This window comes from Carcharodon carcharias, chromosome 12, assembly GCF_017639515.1.
Source record: "Carcharodon carcharias isolate sCarCar2 chromosome 12, sCarCar2.pri, whole genome shotgun sequence".
Lineage (NCBI taxonomy): Eukaryota > Metazoa > Chordata > Chondrichthyes > Lamniformes > Lamnidae > Carcharodon > Carcharodon carcharias.
Genome location: NC_054478.1, coordinates 90,761,282 through 90,781,181, shown reverse-complemented (window position 1 = coordinate 90,781,181; position 19,900 = coordinate 90,761,282). Strand labels below are relative to the sequence as shown.

Genomic DNA, 19,900 nt, shown 5'->3' with positions numbered 1-19,900 from the left:
GTCCACCCCATGTGTTTCTGACTTTCAAGTCTATGGGATCAAATGGAGTTGGAACAAGATGTGATACTGATGAGTTGCTACAGTTACTTCAAAAGGCTATGAGAGATTTCCAACTCACAAGTCTTACCTATGGACATGGGAACATCTATAACATGCTGTGAACTTACTTTCTTGTGTGAAGCTTCTGGCAACACCAGATGCTTCAGCTGTTCATGTCTTATGCCTATTTGTATATTTTTGATATAAAACTGCTGTGTGACTGAAAATACAAGTCACAGAATAGAAGCTTTAATCAGTAACTAAAATGATTGTAAAGGCTCAGATGAAGGAATGCTTAGCTGTACCCTCTTTTGTGACCTTGACAGAAAAAGTTAGCCTTGCTGGAGTGCAACAGTGATTGTGTGTTTTTAATGGTTAGGTTTTTTTCATCTTTCTTTCATAAATATTACATTCAAGTGACAGATTATAATAGACAATAAAATTGCAGTGATTGCTATCATAACTAATTTATTCCATTCATTCTCAAAATGTGGGTGATGCTGGCAAGGTCACATTTATTATCCATCTCCAATTATCCTGAGAATGTCATAGCGCACCTTCAACCACTGCAGTTCCTGTGATGATCATGCTCCAATGGTGCTGTGAGATAGGGAATTCCAGAATATTGATCCAGCAATGATGAAGAAACAGCAAGGTATGTTCAAACCAAGGTGGTGTATGCCTTGATGATGTTCCCATGGCATTGTTGTTCTTGTCTTTCTCAGTGGTAGATACTGCAAGGGACGGAGTTGATGTCAAAATAATCTCTGTGAGTTGCTGCTGTGCATTCTGCAGATTATAGATACTGCCACCACTGTATGCATTAATATATTGGTTATTGAGTCCATGGTGCACTGATCAAGTGAACTTCACTAAGCTGGATGGCCTGGAACTTCTTGAAGTTTTGCTACGGTTGTACTCATCCAGATTGGGTGGTCATATCCCATCACCACTGCCAACTTGAGCCTTGTAAAAGGCGGGGCAGCTGCGAGGCATCACATATCACAGAAGGAAGGGGTCATCAATAGTGCTATCAAGTGGCATTTGCTGAGCAAAAACCTGTTCACTGATGTTCAGTTTGGGTTCTGTCAGGGCCACTCAGCTGCTGACCTCATAACAGCCTTAGTTCAAACATGGACAAAGGAGCTGAACTCCAGAGGTGAGGTGAGAGTGACTGCCCTTGACATCAAGATCGCATTTCACCGAGTGTGGCATCAAGGAGCTCTAGCAAAACATGGGGTCAAAGGGAATCAGGGAAAACACTCCACACATTGGAGTCATACCTATTGCAAAAGAAGATGGTTGTGGGGTTGGAGGTCAAACAGCATAAGCAGCAAGTGATAGACAGAGCTAAGCGATTCCATAACCAACGGATCAGAGCTAAGCTCTGCAGTCCTGCCACATCCAGCCATGAATGGTGGTGCACAATTAAACAACTCATTGGAGGAGGCGCCACAAATATCCCCTTTCTCAATGGTGGGGGAGCCCAGCACATCAGTGCAAAAGATAAGGCTGAAGCATTTGCTACAATCTTCAGCCAGAAGAGACGAGTGGATGATCCATCTTGGCCTCCTCCGGAGGTCCCCAGCATCACAGATGCCATTCATCAGCCAATTCAATTCACTCCACGTGATATCAAGAAATGGCTGAAGGCACTTATTGTGCAAATTATACGGGCTCTGACAATATTCCAGCAATAGTACTGAAGACATGTGCTCCAGAACTTGCCGTGCCCCTAGCCAAGCTGCTCCAGTACAGCTACAACATAGGCATCTACCCAGCAATGTGGAAAATTGCCCAAGTATGTCCTGTACACAAAAATCAGGAGGAATCCAACCTGGCCAATTACCGTCCCATCAGTCTACTCTTGATCGTCAGTAAAGTAATGGAAGGTGCCATCAACAGTGCTGTAAAACGGGACTTGCTTAGCAATAACCTGCTCACTGACGCCCAGTTTGGGTTTTGCCAGGGCCACTGAACTCCTGACCTTATTACAGCCTTGGTTCAACATGGACAAAAGAGCTGAATTCCCGAGGTGAGGTGAGAGTAACTACCCTTGATATCAAGGCCACATTTGACCGAGTGTGGCATCAAAAAGCCCTAGCAAAACTGGAGTCAATGGGAATTGGGGGGAAACTCTCTGCTGGTTGGAGTCATCCCTAGCACAAAGGAAGATTGTTGTGATTGTTGGAGGTCAGTCATCTCGGTTCCAGGACATCACTGCAGGAGTCCCTCAGGGTAGTGTCCTGGGCCCAACTATCATCAGCTGCTTCATCAATGACCTTCATTTTCATAATAAGGTCAGAAGCAGGGACGTTCGCTGATGATTGCACAATGTTCAGCACCATTTGCAATTCCTCAGATACTGAAGCAGTCCATGTCCAAATGCAGCAAGACCTGGACAATATCCAAGCTTGGGCTGACAAGAGGCAAGTAATATTTGTGCCACACAAGTGCCAGGCAATGATCATATCCAATAAGAGAGAATCTAACCATTGCTCCTTGACAGTCAATGGCATTACCATCACTGAAGCCCCCACTATCAACATCCTGGGGGTTGCCATTGACCAGAAACTGAAGTGGACTAGTCAACTAAATACTGTGGCTGTAAGAGCAGGTCAGAGGCTGGGAATCCTATGACGTGTAACTCACCTCCTGACTCCCCAAAGCCTGTCCACTATCTACAAGGCACAAGTTAGGAGTGTGTCGGAATATTCCTCACTTGCCTCGATGAGTGCAGCTCCACCAACACCAAAGAAGCTTGACACCATCCAGGACAAAGCAGCCCGCTTGATTGGCAACACATCCACCACTGACACACAGTAGCAGCAGCGTGTACCATCTACAAGATGCACTGCAGGGATTCGCCAAGGCTCCTTAGACAGCAACTTCCAAACACACGACCATTACCATCTAGAAGGACACGGGCAGCAGATAGATGGGAACGCCACTACCTGGATGTTACCCTGTAAGCCACTCACCATCCTGACTTGGAAATAAATCACTGTCTTTCACTGTTGCTGGGTGAAATTCCTGGAACTCCCTTCCTAAAAGCACTGTGGGTGTACCTACATCACATGGACTGCAGCAGTTCGAGAAGGCAGCTCACCACCATCTTCTCAAGGGCAATTAGGGATGGGCAATAAAGGCTGGCCCAGCCAGTGAAGCCCACATCCCATGAATTAATTTTTTTAAAATTTCAGTTCTAGGACTTCACTGCAGAATTTCCTCAGGTTAATGTCCTAGAACCAGTCATTTTCAGCTGCTTCATCAATGACCTTCCTTCCATCATAAGGGCAGAAGTGGGGATGTTCACTGATGATTGTGCAATGTTCAGCACCATTCATGACTCCTCAGATACTGAAGTAGTCCATGTCCAAATGCAGCAAGACCTGGACAATATCCAGGCTTGGGCTGACAAGTGGCAAGTAACATTTGCACCACACAAGTGCCAGGCAATGACCATCTCCAACAAGAGAGAATCTAACCATCGCTCCTTGACGGTCAATGGCATTACCATCACTGAACCCCCCACTATCAACATACTGGCGATTACCATTGACTAAAAACTGAACTGGACTAGCCATATAAATACTGTGGCTGCAAGAGCAGGTCAGAGGCTGGGAATCCTGTGGCGAATAACTCAACTCCTGATTCCCCAAAGCCTGTCCACAATCTATAAGGCACAAATCAGGAGTGTGATGGAATAGTCTCTACTTGCCTGGATGAGAGCAGCTCCAACAACACTCAAGAGGCTTGACATCATCCAGGACAAAGCAGCCCACTTGATTGGTACCCCATCCATGAACATTCACTCCCTCCACCACTGACGTACAGTAGCAGCAGTGTGTTCCATCTACAAGATGCTTTGCAAAAACTCACCAATGCTCCTTAGACAGCGCCTTCCAAACTCACAACCACTACCATGTAGAAGGACAAAGGCAGCAGATAGATGGGAACACCACCACCTGAAAGTTCCCCTCCAAGTCACTCATCATCCTGACTCAGAAATATATTGCCGTTCCTTCATTGTTACTGGGTCAAAAGTCTGGTGCTCCCTCCCTAACAGCACTATGGGTGCACCTACACCACATGAACTGCAGTGGTTCAAGAAGGCAGGTCACTACCGCCTTCTCAAGGGCTATTAGGGATGGGCAATAAATGCTGGTCTAGCCAGCGAAACCCACATCCCATGAATGAATTAAAAAAAAAACCCAGCCTCTGCCCTGCTGTTGTAGCTGCAATGTTAATATGTTTAGTTCAGTTGATTGTGGAGTAAATGGTGACTTCCAAAATGTTGATGGTGCAGGACTTGGCAATCCTGGTACCATTGAAAGTGAAGGGAAGATGGTTGTGTTTCTCTTCTTTGAGATGGCCATTTTTTGGTACTTAAATGGCAGAATGTTAACTGCCAAATGCCAGGAGGTTATGTCTGATGTCATCGAGATCCAGCCGTAGTGTGAGCTGTTTCATTACAAACAATTCCTGCTTTAATGAGGCAGAATTTCAATCATATATTGAAACTGCATTCAGTGTGGGAGGCGTTTCAACAAAGGTATTTTCTTGCCTCTACAACCCATGTGGAACAACTTGTTGCCTTTTCTTATCACCAGCAGCAGCTGCAAGAAAAAAGGCGGCCATATCATCTGAGCTGCCGTTTTAATCCAGCTGTGTCCAGGAGTGATGCAAAATTAATCAAGTATTGCTGGGCAAGTTTCTGTTGGAACCTATTCATGAAGACTATCAAGGCTGGTGAATAATAACCAACTAGTCAGAATGTCACTACTGATTATTCCTACAGTGCTTTCAAGTTGGGTGCTTTAAAATATTATAAAATCATTCACAATAATTAAAGGAATCAGATTCATCCTAATATAAATATTCACACTAAGAAAACTCAACTGCATTTGGGGAAATACATTCTAATCTCCTACATATTTGTGATGTGCAGAAATAATCTAGATTCACAGAGTCAACAAACATGATAGTTTTAACTGTTAATACAGTTTGGTCCATTCAGTGTTAATTTAAATAATGTGTTCAAATTGTAATGATACATGATTTGAAATGTCATTATGGTGACATATTATTTGTGAGAAATATATATTACATCTTGTGAATAATGCTAAATAATCATTAGCAACCACAAAATACTGAAAGAAAAACCCAGTGCACCAGTATAGTCTTGTCAAAATGTAGCCTAATTATAAAAGCTCCAGTGAATTATACTTGAGGTTAAGGAGCTTAGATCCAAATATTTCTCGCAGAGCACTCTCCCTGTTAGCTGCCAGAAATGTGGGACAGAGGTCCCAAAATGTACAGATCCTGTGTCTGGAATTCATGGAATATATATTCCAATCTCTTGCTGTAATTTCAGCAGAAATCCCCTCAGAAAATTTTCACAGCAAATTAGATAATGTTTTAGCTAACGGACTGAACCACAAATAGTTCTAAATTGATCATGGCAGTTGTGCATTCTTCCAAGTCCTGAGTGCTATGAACCAAGTCAGTACAGAGGTGGTATTCTGTCCAAACCTTATCCATTTCTTGGACAGGAGCGGATATATGACATTGCATATAAAACCACTTGCTGAAAGGGCACTTAAATGTCTCCAGTTAAGCAGCACCCTAGTCAGTCTGAAACTGTGAATATCCATGGGGAGAAATAATATTTTACTGAACAAGAAATACTTTAAAATCTGAGTCTTTAAAAATGATTTGTTTTTAATTTTACTTACTTGGCCAAGACACTCCCTTTTAATAAATATATTCCCTGCATTTTCCTTCAGATCACTGTAGTACCTAATTAGTGCTGCAATATATAAAATGGTGCATGCCAGACAGCCAAGCGGCTGAGCAAGGGGGCCCTCTGCTTAAATATAGGGTGGAATCATTCGGCGCCATTGGCAACGGGCGTCATGGTGAGCTGGCAGGGGGAGGGGAGGACAATTCGGCGGGTGGGGCAGAAACCAGTTTGGCGCCAGTGTGAAATCACATCAGGATTAAAACATGAATCCCACTGGACACCAACGTGAACGCAATTTGCAACCCGCAAATGGGATGTGAAGTAGGGCCCGACCGGAATTGTCCCTTCATGCCCAATTTACCGTTATGCCGGCCCGGAACACGCCTGGACAAGCAAGACCTGCAGAAGTCGCACTCACATTTAGGCCTTGCTCAGATCATGGAAAATGAGGAGCAGAAGATGCTGGAGCACTAAAACTACTGGACCTTGGGAGGAACACATACGTTGCATGCCAGGTAGATACTCATGCACATGGCTCTGCCGCAAAGTAGCTCCCAGAAGGTGGGAGGTCTCCATTGACGCTTCGGGTCTGCTTCGGAACATCACGGTCTTGGCCATGGGCTGCTATGGATGATCGGCAAAATGGGGGGGGGGTGAGGAAAGGCTAGCTGTGAGTGGAAGGGGAAGGTGTACTGGGGATTGGGGGGCAGTTGGGGGGAGAGGAAGGTCTAGCTGTGAGTGGAAGGGGAAGGTGTACTGGGGATTGGGGGGCGGTTGGGGGGAGAGGAAGGTCTAGCTGTGAGTGGAAGAGGAAGTTTTAGCGGGACAGGAGTGAGGTTGGGGGGTTGGTGAAGGTGTCAGGGCGGGTGAGGTTGGGAGGAGGAAGAGTGAGTACAGGGAGAGGAGGGTGTAACAGGGGAGAATGCTGCAACTGGGGAGTTGATGTAAGGCAGGAGAATGTATGAGAGATGGAGTGTGGAGAGGGAAAGTGTTGGGGGGAGTGCAGAGAGGGGAAGGTTTTTGTGGGGGGAGTGCTAATAGGGGAAGGTGTTTGCAGGGTGGAGGGAGTGCAGACAGGGGAAGGTGTTCAGGGGAGGAGGCAGTGTGGAGAGGGTAAGGTGTTCAGGGGAGGAGGGAGTGCGGAGAGGGGAAGGTGTTCAAGGGAGGAGGCAGTGTGGAGAGGGTAAGGTGTTTGGGGGAGGAGGGAGTGCGGAGAGAGGAAGGTGTTCTGGGAGGAGGGAGTGTGGAGAGGGGAAGGTGTTCAAGGGGAGGAGGACGTGCTGAGAGGGGAAGGAGTTTGGGGGGAGGAGTGGGTGCAGAAAGGGGAAGGATTTTGGGGGGAGGATGGAGTAAGGGTGGAGGAGGGAGTAGGGAGTAGGGAGGGGTTTATGTCCAGGTGAATGTGCAAGGGAGAGATCTGTAGAGTCAATGACTGCCTCCTGGTTAGCAAACTGAGGATGGGCCTGTAGGAGGGAATGGTGAGTGCGAGAGGGGACAGACAGAGCTGGTAGGGTGGGAGGGTGAGGGTGCATCGGTAAAAGTAGAAGGAACGGGAAGGGTGGTTGATGGGGACTTGGAGGCAGAGACCCTGGGGGTGGGAAGGAGGAAGTCAGAGAGGTCATTATGGATTGGGTTGGGATTAATCACAAAATTAGGGAATGTGCATGTTCACCTGGACATCCTGGAAAGACAAAGGTGCAGGTCAGTAGGTGATGGTGGGAAGGTGGAAGGTGATGTTAGGGGGGTCGGCAGTGATGAGGGAAAGGACATGGGTGACAGGGGGAGGGTAAAGGATGAGGGAGCTGATGATATACTTGACCACGACCATCGAAAGTGAGTGGAGCCTCGTGTTGGACGGGCACAGGTGCTGTATGGGAGTGTGACCAATGGGTGGGCAGAGATGCAGGTCAGCTCAGATGGACAACTGAAAGCGAACCCCAGCAGGCAGCATTGAAAATGCTCAGGACAGTGAGGTGAGTGTGATGGTTGAAGGCTCCGTGTGCATAGAAAAGTGCTTTGCACGTGGCTCTGAAAGGCCCTGTCACAGACACTTCTCCCTCCAGAATTACTTGTGGTCCAGCCACATGCAGCTGAGCTGTTAGTTGGGGGGATGCAGTGGGAGGTCTCGTGAAGCCTGTCAATGAAGCCAAAAGACGACGTTACACATTATTCAGTGAAAGTGAATATATTTTCAGATTATAAAGTGACAAAATATGTTCACCCCTGGGACCACTTATGGTCAGAAATTCTTAACTTTTCTAGGTCTACCACTTCTTCAAGATGCTGCCCTGATATCCACAGGAGGGGTGGAGACAGCCTGTGCAATGGTTGGCCCTGTTGCCTCTGATTGCTTCGGCATGCATCCTCTGGAGAGCCGAGGCCTTGAAGGCCCTGGCTTGCTTTGGCTGTCTTCCTGTGGGCCTGCTGTTCCTTCTACGGTGACAGAGGACAAGCTTGAGGGGATCACAGGCAAAGGGAGCGGACAGCCTCTGAGATTCCTGAGTGGATGACCTAGGAGTACCCAGCTGCTGCTCTCCTCCCTTCTGGTGCCCGGGGGGCTGCCGTCTTCTTTGCTTTCGTGGTCACCTGTCACCTGGAGCAGCCCTGGTCTGGAGACATGATGTAGGCTGCTCTCTGGAAGGTAAATGATAGTTTTTCATAGTGAAGAATGAATGCCAGCCACATGGTCAAAAGCCATTGATATACAATAGGAGGGAGACAGCGGTCAGAAGCACTTTATTGCAGATATTTTCAGCCTTGATAGCCCTCCTTTTTTATAAAACAATCCCAGAGTCAGAGAGGTTGGGAGTTTATTATCCCTGTGTTTTGGAGTAAAGTTTGACAATGGCAGGTTTGAAATTCCACACAAGAGTGCTGTTTAGGCAGGGCCATTCAAGGAAGACCCCTGCTCACTATAATCCAAGTTGGAACTTTCCAGAAAGCTTGCTGGACTGCTAAAGTTGCAAAAGTCAGGTGATCCCTTAGCAGCCATTTTACAGTTTATCTGGGGTTCAAAAGAAATAATTATTTTTTAAATTGTAATATTGACATGCCTGCACTTGCATGACACACCATTTTAAATAAGGCACCATGACTCTATTATAAATTGAACTAATTGCACAATGCTGTTTAAATGTGAACTATTCCTCCCACAATTCTGTAAATGGCAAAACGTAACTCCTGTCATCAGAGCAGGCTTGATGCAGGAATCTGAGCGACTGTATTTTTTAAAGTGCTTATGAAGTGTTGCTAAATTTAAAAGAACAGCCACTAAATAAAAATTAAACACAGAAGGGTATGTTTCCACCAAGGCTTCCCCTGCTCTCCAGTCATAACACAACCAGAAGAAATAGCTGCTTATGCACTTTTCCAGGGTTTCTGCTGAATCACCACCAAAATACAACAGGAGATTGGAAGAACACCTGTGGAAATTCCTTTGGAAATGACGCAGCAAGTTAATCCAACATTAACTGACCTTAACAGGATTCTCCTGTAGAGCCCAATTTACCATTTCATTCTCAGTAGGTGGGGAGCAATGACTCGGATTTTGCAGCCAGTGGTGAAGCGATGGTATTTGCCATTGACCTTGAAGACAGCTGATTACGAAGATCTAGCAATCTCTGTGACATTGATTTCCTCTTTCGCAATTTTAATTTGAATCTGGTATCAAATTAAGGCATTCAGCAACAGTGATGTCATCACGCAGGATAAGCAGCCAATTGCAAACAGCAAACCAAAATGTAAAATGCACTGATTATCATTCATGTTTTCATATCATTTTACGGGGAGAAAAATAAATGATGGAGTCATTCTTATAGGATTAAGGTAGAAGCTGAAATACCATATTTTAATTTTAAATAAATAAAAATGTAGAACTTCGATGGTAATGGAGAATTTGATATTCCACAGAACAAAGAAAAATAGCTTTTCAGGGTCAAAGAGGTCTTTCAGCATTAATTGTGAACTTTGCATTCCATTAATTACATTCAACAATGTGTAATATTTTCAAGAATTTTTACAGTTAGATGAATAGTGCAAGAGGGTACATTCACATCAGTTGTGCAATTTATAATTAATTGTAGACAGGGGTCTTTAAAAGCGCACCCCATGGACTAGCACAGAATGACTGACAGCAATTTCTTACTTTTAATTACAACTGCACGTGTGCAGTTGTGCAGACCCCAGAAATTGCTATTAGTTTCAGAGGAATAATAATGCTGAGCAGTGACGTTTTCACCATCTTTACTACCACAAAATCTGAGTCTGTGAGCAGAACTGTCCCAGAAGTATGGTAGCAGGCTTGAAAAACATGGAAACCAGGCAAGAGAAAACTTAAATAATTTCTCCAATCTATTCATTGACAGCTATAAAGAGGTGTGTAGAGCACAGGCCACAGGCAACCCTGCCTTGGTTATTACTTCAATATGGATGAGGAGAAGAAAGGCCTGTCACCGATTGGCACAGGTCCAGAATGTGCAGTGGCATAAGCGAGGCCCCAAGAAGTCCACCATACTCCCAAAGAGGGGCAAATGCAATGCAGACCAGTGATCCGACCACAGGTATATCGAAGACGCTGCTCATATATGGAAATGAGCAAAAGGCAAAGTCGCAGGTGCCTTTGATTGTCCAGGGAGTGGTAGCTCACTTTTGCCACCTCCTCCGTGAAGAACTGATGCTGCCAGGACTTGGAGGGCATCCCATACCAGTATCTTTGAAGGTAACTGCCGCATTGAACTTTTTTTGCCAGTGGCCCCTTTCAGGACTTCACTGGGAACCTTTGTGACATCTCCCAATTGGTGGCACACAAATGAATGAGGGAGATGACAGATGCCCTTTTCAGTAGAGCTCACTAGTATGCCCAATTTCGCATGAATGCCAAAAGTCAGGCTGCCAGGGCTGTGGGATTCCCAGTGATATCCGGTTTCCCATAAGCGTAGGGCGCCATTGACTACAAACATATGGCCTTGAGAGCTCCCTGTGAGACTCATCAATTGAAAAGGATTTCATTCTCTGAACATCCAGCTAATTTGTGATTACAGAAGGCAAATCCTGCATATTTGTGCTAGGTACCCAGGGAGCTCTGATGGACTCTTACATCTTGACCAGCTCGCAAGTGCCACAGATATTTGAGGGATCTTGGCACTTACAGGGTTGGCTCCTCAGGTTAAGGGATACCACAGAAGGTATGGCTCATGATACCCATTCGCCATCCACATAATGCTGCTGAAGAGAAATACAATGCTGCACAATCCGCCACCAGGTCCTTTATTAGAGCAGATGAAAGGCCTCCTGAAGATGTTTGGGCTGCTTAGGTGGGGCTCTCCAATACTTGCCATAGAGAATGTCCAGGATCATTGTTGTCTGCTGTGCCCTGTACAATCTTGCACTGCAAAGGAGGATGGCTTACTTGAGGGAGACATGAAGGAGCGAGAACTCTCCTCCGACAAGGAGGACATTGAAGGGGATGGATCTGACAAGGGCCAGGAGGTGGGCGAGCCACTTGAAGTGTCCATTGCATGGGTACAACACAGCAGATGTGCCGGTGACAGTTTGATAGCTTCAAGACTCCAGGAAGAGTAAAGTACAGGCACATTCTCACAATTGTTTGTTTCTCTCACCTTTAAAGCACCTTTTGTGTCAGAGAGAATTTTTCTCGAAAGTTCCATGCTTACTTAAAGATTGGGAAAATATCTGTCTGCTCTGATGTTGGTTTCATCCTTGGAAGGCTTTAAACCACAGTTAAATGAGTAACTTTGGTGACATATGGCCGCTGTAGGACCCGAACAGCACTCCTTTCTCCCAGAGCCTTAGGTAACTTTACATAGAATAGTACTTTCACCCATGATCTCACCAAGTCAGAATGATTTGCAGCTTATAATCAGCTGGAACTCCAAACTACCCAGGGATGCACTCATGTCACCCAGGTATCTGCTCAATAATGGGGGCCGACCACACATATTACTCTTTCAGGCATAACCAGATGTCTGGCTTAACATGGAGCAGCACCGTGAGAGCACCATATGTCCCATTGCCAGCTCTCCTCAATGCGGATTGATGGGGCATCATCTTGCTAAAGCCAGCTAATCGCCATTCAAACTTCATAAAACAATAAGCATTAACATCTTCGTCATCCAGTTAGATTTCGAGGATTATTTGCATTGCCTTCACTGGGAGTGCCTCACCAGGACTATCGTTTGCTGAGGTCCAATCACTCGGAACCCTGCAATCATCAGAAGCATGAAAAGTGCCAGTCCCAGGTGATCTTTGCATTAGGGTAATGCCTTGAGCATTCATTTTGGACACACCAGCCAAGGTAACATTGTTTCCTGCATGGAACCTGCAGAGGCCTTAGAGAGTTGGCTTTGCATCACATTGAGAATATCACAGTCCTCAAAATGGTACAGCAGACAAGGCCATTCCTGTCTCTCTCTCCTAAGTCACTGAGATCCCTGTCATGAAATGATTTCCTATTCTAGTAGAGTGCTATGTCTTTCCACAAGGATTACTGACGCTCTGCAGCTCCAAATGAAAATCATTTGAGCTCAGGAAACAGCTTCATCAAGATGAACACATATCTCTTAAATCCTACACTCTAACCCCTCTTTCAGTCAAGGCTAAGGTGCCCATTGTATCCTCACTTGCCTAGTTCAGCGTCATGCTCATAGAGAATGACAAATCAATAAGGAAGGATGTTCAGCATTAAACACAGCCACTACATCTTCCTCCAGACAAGCATGGGAAACCTATGGTTTTCGATCATTAAAGTGCCAAAAAACAAATTCTCACGCCTGAAAAATCATTCAAACAACACAGACGAATCTGCTTAACTCACCACGACTACTTGTGCCATCTACAAACAACTGTTAGGAAGTAGAGGTCATTTAAGTAGGTTAAATTGGTATTTGTAGGTGTTAGGAATGAGTTTTAGCTTTAAAGTTTAAGTTTGATTTGTATTTCTGTATCTTAATATTCTGTATTAAGAAACATCAAATTGAGTTTTAGTTCCACTTTAAAAGGTGCTGGCATTTCTAATAACAGTTTACAACCTAAGAAGTTAAACAAACACAAGAGTAAAAAAACACTGTTGTTGCCTAGCAACAGGGGTCCAGAGAATCAAGTCCCTCTGACAGACACAGGTAGAAGAAGAAAGACTGCAGTTTGTTTTGGAAGCTGTTGGAGTTCAGCTGCCAACAGAAGCCACCAGAAGGGGCAGATAGCCAGTTCCAAGCTAACGTTGGTTGAAAGTAGCTGCCAGAGAGAAACTGGAGCAAGAGGGACAGATAGCCTGTCCCAAGCTAAAGAAAAACCCCAAAAATCCAGGGGAGTGGAAAAGGGGCAAGTCCAAAGCAGATCTTCTTGATGCAGCCCCAACATCTGCAGCTGAGGTGGAGGCAGCCTACTGACTTCTAGGCCCTGTTGACTGAGATAACTTTGGCAGTCGTCTTCTGTGGCCTGAGGCCATGAGGGCCTTGCCTGCTAAGCGTCTCCACCTCGGCCTGATCTGCTGCAGTTGATGTGTCACTGTCAGGGGGTATGCAGAGCAGCAGGGCACCCTTGGAGTGTTATGAGTGGATGCACCTGTGGTGCCTGGCTGATGCTCTTCCTTTCTGTGAGTGCCTGATGGCTCCTCCATGATTCCGTGAGGTGACAGGGCACCTGGAGGGAAGTCAAAGTGCCCCATTCCCCTCTTGCCTAGCCGCTGCTGAAACACACGTATGGCTACAGCGATGGAGTGCAGGTCTGAGCTCAAATCTGGCAGAAACTGCTGGGCCTGGGTCCCCATGGTGGCTGCCACTCTTCCCATGGAGACTTCGATGCGCTGTCATGCCGGAGCCACAACTGCAGACAAAATGAAGATGGACTCCTCCAGCCTCCGGTCTGGTCTGCGAATGGCCCCTGACAACTCTGCCTGACGTTCCCCTGCCTGTCTCTGCGTCACCAAGAGGTCTCTTTGGGCTGAGACCAGAGGCTCGTCATCTGACTTGGACTCAGCAGGGGCCTGGTCTCCAGCAGTCCTCCGAGTATCAGAGGTCTCGGCTGTCAATGTTTCCAGCAGCTGTGGATTGGTGTCTGTGAGGTGAACCCGAGCTCGCTCTAGAATGAAGACCCACTGAGCTGCGTGTATCTGTGCTGGTGGATGGTGCAGGTGAACTCAGTGATGATGCTTCCTCCAAGGATACTAAGGCTTCCTCTGCAAATGTAGCCTGAGGTTCTCAGCTGTCATGTCTGGAGGATGATATCCTCCCCTTTCCTTGCTTGTACCTGGAATAGGAGAGAATTAGTGATTGACTAAGCAGGCTGGTATGTTAAGGATCTCGCACAGTCATTGCTTGCATTTGCAGGTGGGGGCTGGATGTAGCCTCACTAGATTGTTGGGGGCCGTTGATCTCACCCTTCCACACAGGCATTGACTTCCTCCTTTTCTGCCAGCTCACTGGCCTGTACCTCAAAGCTACTAAGGGGATGAAATTCTGGAGTGTCACCTCCTGTCTTTCCAAGCTACCTTTTACTATCTGATACCGTGGCCTGCAGAAAGACAGAGGATTGATTGTGAGGCCATTGGGCCAATGAGCAGTTTAGAAGCATGCATGCCTATTGTCACTGCTGATCCCTCCCCAGTAAGTGATTAAGAATCCGTTTGTCCTGGAACTAATATGAGATTGGGAGCTTAAAGTGGCTGGCACTCACTGGACACTGATGTCCCATTTGCTGGTCACGTATGACATCCTAGTGGATTTTAACCATTCGACTGCCTGATGTCCTCATTAGGACGGGAGTTTGCAGTGAGTAGATGTTTCACTTATCCTGGCAGAGCACAGCAGATCATCCATTCTCTTCCTGCACTGCAGGCCAGTCCTATTTTGGGTTTCACAGGCACTAACCACTCCGGCAATCTCCTTCCAGGCCGCCATGGTCAGGTGGGAGGGCCTCCTGCTCCCATTCCAAAGAAACAGCACCTCCCACCTTTCCTGGATGGCCTGGAGGAGAGTCTCCAGGGACTTTTCGTTGAACTGTGGGGTTGGAGGTTGTTTTCTTAGACATTTCTGTCTGGGGTTCCTGGCCTGCAGTGAGCAAATGTCTGTGTGGCTGCGGTTTAAATATGACACCAGGACATTCGATCCCATGAGGTAACAGCAGGGTGGGCAATTTCCTGCCCACCCCACCACAAGATTTGCCGAGCTCCTCGCAGATGCATAAATATTGAGCTGAACGGCGGAATATTGTGCGTGTTCAGCCGTTCTGCAGCCCAATGGGGAATCACTCCAACTTTCTCGCCCACCACTGGACTTAATCTCCAAAATGGAAGATTCCAGCCTATAGTTTGAAGTTGTTGCCACTTTGAATATGGATGGTGAGCACTGAGTAAACAGAGAAGGTAAATAAAAATTTTAGGTCCAAACAAAATATGTTGGAAAGAAAAGCCAAAGTTAAAAAGAGAATAAAGTGTCCTGTTCCTACAGAACAAGAAAATGGGGGAAGGAACAATAGACCAAGAAGTTAAAGTGCTAACTCTAAACAATTATCAATCAAAATAAATAAATTAATATCACATTAATAAGATGCCTATGTCAATTTCCTGAATCCTTCAAACCTCTTCCTAACCAATTAGACACAAGTCGGGAGTGTGATGAAATATCTTCACTAGCCTGGATGTGTATGTGTGGAGCTGCAAAACAAAAACAAAAACAAAAATACCCGGAAAAACTCAGCAGGTCTGGCAGCATCTACGGAGAGGAGCACAGTTAACGTTTCGAGTCCAAATGACCCTTCAACAGAACTAAGGAAAAATAGAAGAGAGGTGAAATATAAGCTAGTTTAAGAGGGGTGGGGGTGGTGGGACAAGCAGAGCTGGATAGAGGGTCATTGATAGGTGGAGATAACCAAAAGATTTCACAGACAAAAGGACAAAGAGGTGATGAAGGTGGTGATATTATCTGAGGAATGTGCTAATTAAGGGTAGAAAGCAGGACAAGCAAGGTACAGATAGCCCTAGTGGGGGTGGGGTGGGGTGAAGGAATCAATAAAGGCTAAAAGAGATAAAACAATGGATGGAAATACATTTAAAAATAATGGAAGTAGGTGGGAAATGAAAAATCTATATAAATTATTGGAAAAAAGGGGGGGTGGGAATTGGAAAGGGGGTGGGGATGGAGGAGAGAGTTCATGATCTAAAATTGTTGAACTCAATGTTCAGTCCGGAAGGCTGCAAAGTGCTTAGTCGGAAGATGAGGTGCTGTTCCTCCAGTTTGCGTTGAGCTTCACTGGAACATTGCAGCAGGCCAAAGATGGACATGTGGGCATGAGAGCAGGGTGGAGTGTTGAAATGGCAAGCGACAGGGAGGTCTGGGTAATGCTTGCGGACAGACCAAAGGTGTTCTGCAAAGCGGTCACCCAGTCTGCGTTTGATCTCTCGAATGTAGAGGAAACCGCATTGGGAGCAACGAATGCAGTAGACTAAATTGAGGGAAGTGCAAGTGAAATGCTACTTCACTTGAAAGGAGTGTTTGGGCACTTGGACGGTGAGGAGAGGGGATGTAAAGGGCCAGGTGTTACACCTTCCGCGGCTGTATGGGAAGATGCCATGGGAGGGGGTTGAGGTGTAGGGGGTGATGGCAGAGTGGACCAGGGTGTCCCAGAGGGAACGATCCCTGCAGAATGCCGCCAGGGGGTGAAGGGAAGATGTGTTTGGTGGTGGCATCATGCTGGAGTAGGCGGAAATGGCAGAGAATGATCCTTTGAATGCAGAGGCTGGTGGGGTGATACGTGAGGACAAGGGGGACCCTATCATGTTTCTGGGAGGGAGGAGAAGGTGTGAGGGCGGACGCGCGGGAGATGGGCCCGACGCGGTTGAGGGCCCTGTCAACCACCATGGGTGGAAAACCTCAGTTAAGGAAGAAGGGGGACATGTCAGAGGAATTGTTTTTGAAGGTAGCATCATCAGAACAGATGCAACGGAGGCGAAGGAACTGAGAGAATGGCATGGAATCTTTACAGGAAGTGAGGTGTGAGGAGCTGTAGTCAAGGTAGCTATGGGAGTCGGTAGGCTTGTAATGGATATTGGTGGACAGTCTAACACCAGAAATTGAGACAGAGAGGTCAGGGAAGGACCTTGTGAAAATGATGGAGGGGTGGAAATTGGAAGCAAAATTAATAAATTTTTCCACTTCAGACGAGAGCATGAAGCAGCACTGAAGTAATCATCGATGTACCGGAGAAAGAGTTGTGGGAGGGGGCCGGACTAGGACTGCAACAAGGAATGTTCCACATACCCCATAAAGAGACAGGCATAGTTGGGGCCCATGCGGGTACCCATAGCCACACCTTTTATTTGGAGGAAGTGAGAGGAGTTTAAGGAGAAATTGTTCAGTGTGAGAACAAGTTCAGCCAGACAGAGGAGAGTAGTGGTGGATGGGAATTGTTCGGACCTCTGTTCGAGGAAGAAGCGGAGAGCCATCAGACCATCCTGGTGGGGGATGGAGGTGTAGAGGGATTGAACGTCCATGATGAAGAGGAGGCGGTTGGGGCCAGGGAACTGGAAGTTGTTGATATGATGTAGGGTGTCAGAGGATGTAGGTGGGAAGGGACTGGACAAGGGGAGAGAGAATGGAGTCAAGATAGCAAGAAATGAGTTCCATGGGGCAGGAACAGGCAGACACGATCGGTCTGCCAGGACAGTCCTGTTTGTGGATTTTGGGTAGGAGTAGAAGCCGTCCGAGTTTGGGAGACTATCAGGTTGGAAGGAAGATCTCCAGAGGAGATGAGGTCAGTAACAGTCCTGGAAACAATGGCTTGATGTTCAGTGGTGGGGTCATGGTCTAGGGAGAGGTAAGAGGAAGTGTCTGCGAGTTGACGCTCAGCATCTACGAGGTAGAGGTCAGTGCGCCAGACAACAACAGCACCACCCTTGTCAGCGGGTTTGATGACAATGTGTTAGGGTTGGACCCGAGAGAACGGAGTGCAGCAAGTTCAGAGAGAGACAGGTTAGTGTGGGTGAGAGGAGCAGAGAAATTGAGACGACTAATGTCACGCCGACAGTTCTCAATGAAAAGATCAAGAGAAGGTAAGGATCCAGAAGGAGGGGTCCAGGTGGAGAGGGAATATTGGAGGTGGGTAAAAGGATCTGTTGAACGGGGAGAGGACTCCTGCCCAAAGAAGTGAGCACGGAGATGAAGGCAGCGGAAGAAGAGTTCAGCATCTTGCCGAGCCCGAAATGCATTGAGATGAGGGCGTAAGGGTATGAAACTGAGTCCTTTGCTGAGCACTGAACGTTCAGCGCCGGAGAGGAGAAGGTCAGGGGGTATAGTGAAAACACGGCTGGGGCTGGGATTGGAAGATGGAATTGGGACAGAGGGACCGGCAGGGGTGGAGGGTCCTGGATGGGTGCTGGTGTCGATGAGTTGTTGGAGCTTGCGTTCCTTTGCACCTAAAAGAAAGAGACAAAGTTTCTTGTTGAGGCATCGGATGAGACGAAGAATAAAATGAAACTTGGGGCACGCGCAGCTTTGAAAAAGGGTGCGGCGGTGTAGCTGGAGGGAGAAGTCGAGTGTGTTCATATGGCGGTGCATGGCACTGAGTGTGGATCTCAGAATGCGACGAGAACAGCAGTCCAAGGAGCGTTGTATGTCCTGGAGATACCTGTAATCCTGGGTGGATTCGAAACATGAGGGATGGAACTGCAGTTGAAATCCACGTGGGGTAAGTCGGAGATGGAGACAGTCACTGAGAAAGGAGATATGGCTGTGAAAGCAGGTTTTAGTAAACACCTGGTTAAACACCAGGAGAGAAATAGAAAGCAATGAAGGTGAACAAGGCAAAAGAGGGATACAACAATCCTGACGGAGAGAAGAGCAAAACTTCTTCAAGGTAGGCATTCCTTGAAAAGAAGTGGCAGTCAATTAAACACTACGATAAAAGCAAAAAACTGCGGATGCTGGAAATCCAAAACAAAAACAAAAATACCTGGAAAAACTTAGCAGGTCTGGTAGCATCTGCGGAGAGGAGCACTGTTAATGTTTTGAGTCCAAATGCCCATTCAACAGAACTAAGTAAAAATAGAAGAGATGTGAAATATAAGCTAGTTTAAGGGGCGGGGGGCAGGGGGGGGTGGTGGTGCTGGGGGTGGAACAAGCAGAGCTGGATAGAGGGCCAGTGATAGGTGAAGATAACCAAAAGATGTCACAGACAAAAGGACAAAGAGGCGTTGAACGTGGTGATATTATCTGAGGAATGTGCTAATTAAGGGTAGAAAGCAGGACAAGCAAGGTACAGATAGCCCTAGTTGGGGTGGGGTGGGGTGAAGGAATCAATAAAGGCTAAAAGGTAGAGATAAAACAATGGATGGAAATACATTTAAAAATAATGGAAGTAGTTGGGAAAAGAAAAATCTATATAAATTATTGGAAAAAGTGGGGGGGGCGGGGGTGAATTGGAAAGGGGATGGGGATGGAGGAGAGAGTTCATGATCTAAAATTGTTGAACTCAATGTTCAGTCTGGAAGGCTGTGAAGTGCCTAGTCGGAAGATGAGGTGCTGTTCCTCCAGTTTGCGTTGAGCAATGCAGCAGGCCAAGGATGTACATGTGGGCATGAGTGCAGGGTGGAGTGTTGAAATGGCAAGCAACAGGAAGGTCTGGGTAATGCTTGCGGACAGACTGAAGGTGTTCTGCAAAGCGATCACCCAGTCTGCGTTTGGAGCTGTGATTGCTGATGAAAATCAGTACCATCCACAACAAAGCAGCCCAAAATTTGTAGGTGATTTTACCTCTTTCTTAAGTTCACAGACTGAGAATTGCAATTGATACAATCTCACATTAAATCTATCACCTTTATTGAGAATCTCAAGCAAAACAATTTCAATTAAATCATACACTTACCTCTCAGGTGCTTGATCTAAGATGACTATAGGTTGCTTAGGAGCGGACTGAGATCTTCCTGCTTGGATCACCGGGACTCTTCCCTTTGATAGATATCATTTATCTTCCTTCTTGAGTTCCCCTGTGTGGGACTTTTCCAGAGTTTACATACAGAATTCAGTTTGTGAAAGAGCTCATGCACAATACACTTCTGAATGCAGATTGGTTAGCTGGATGCATGATCGGCTGTTGGATGGTTAACAT

General features: G+C 46.5%; 1 protein-coding gene and 1 long non-coding RNA gene across 2 annotated transcripts in view; one reads left to right on the top strand and one right to left on the bottom strand.

The window, feature by feature from the left end:
• Positions 1-19,900, top strand: part of pde1a (phosphodiesterase 1A, calmodulin-dependent) — a 522,967-nt gene that overhangs the window by 59,997 nt on the left and 443,070 nt on the right. The window lies entirely within an intron of this gene.
• On the bottom strand, positions 521-19,837 carry LOC121284973. Its single transcript, XR_005944585.1, has 3 exons — positions 19,658-19,837; positions 9,261-9,445; positions 521-773 (listed from the first exon to the last, which is right to left on the bottom strand). It is a non-coding gene; the product is annotated as an uncharacterized LOC121284973 (long non-coding RNA).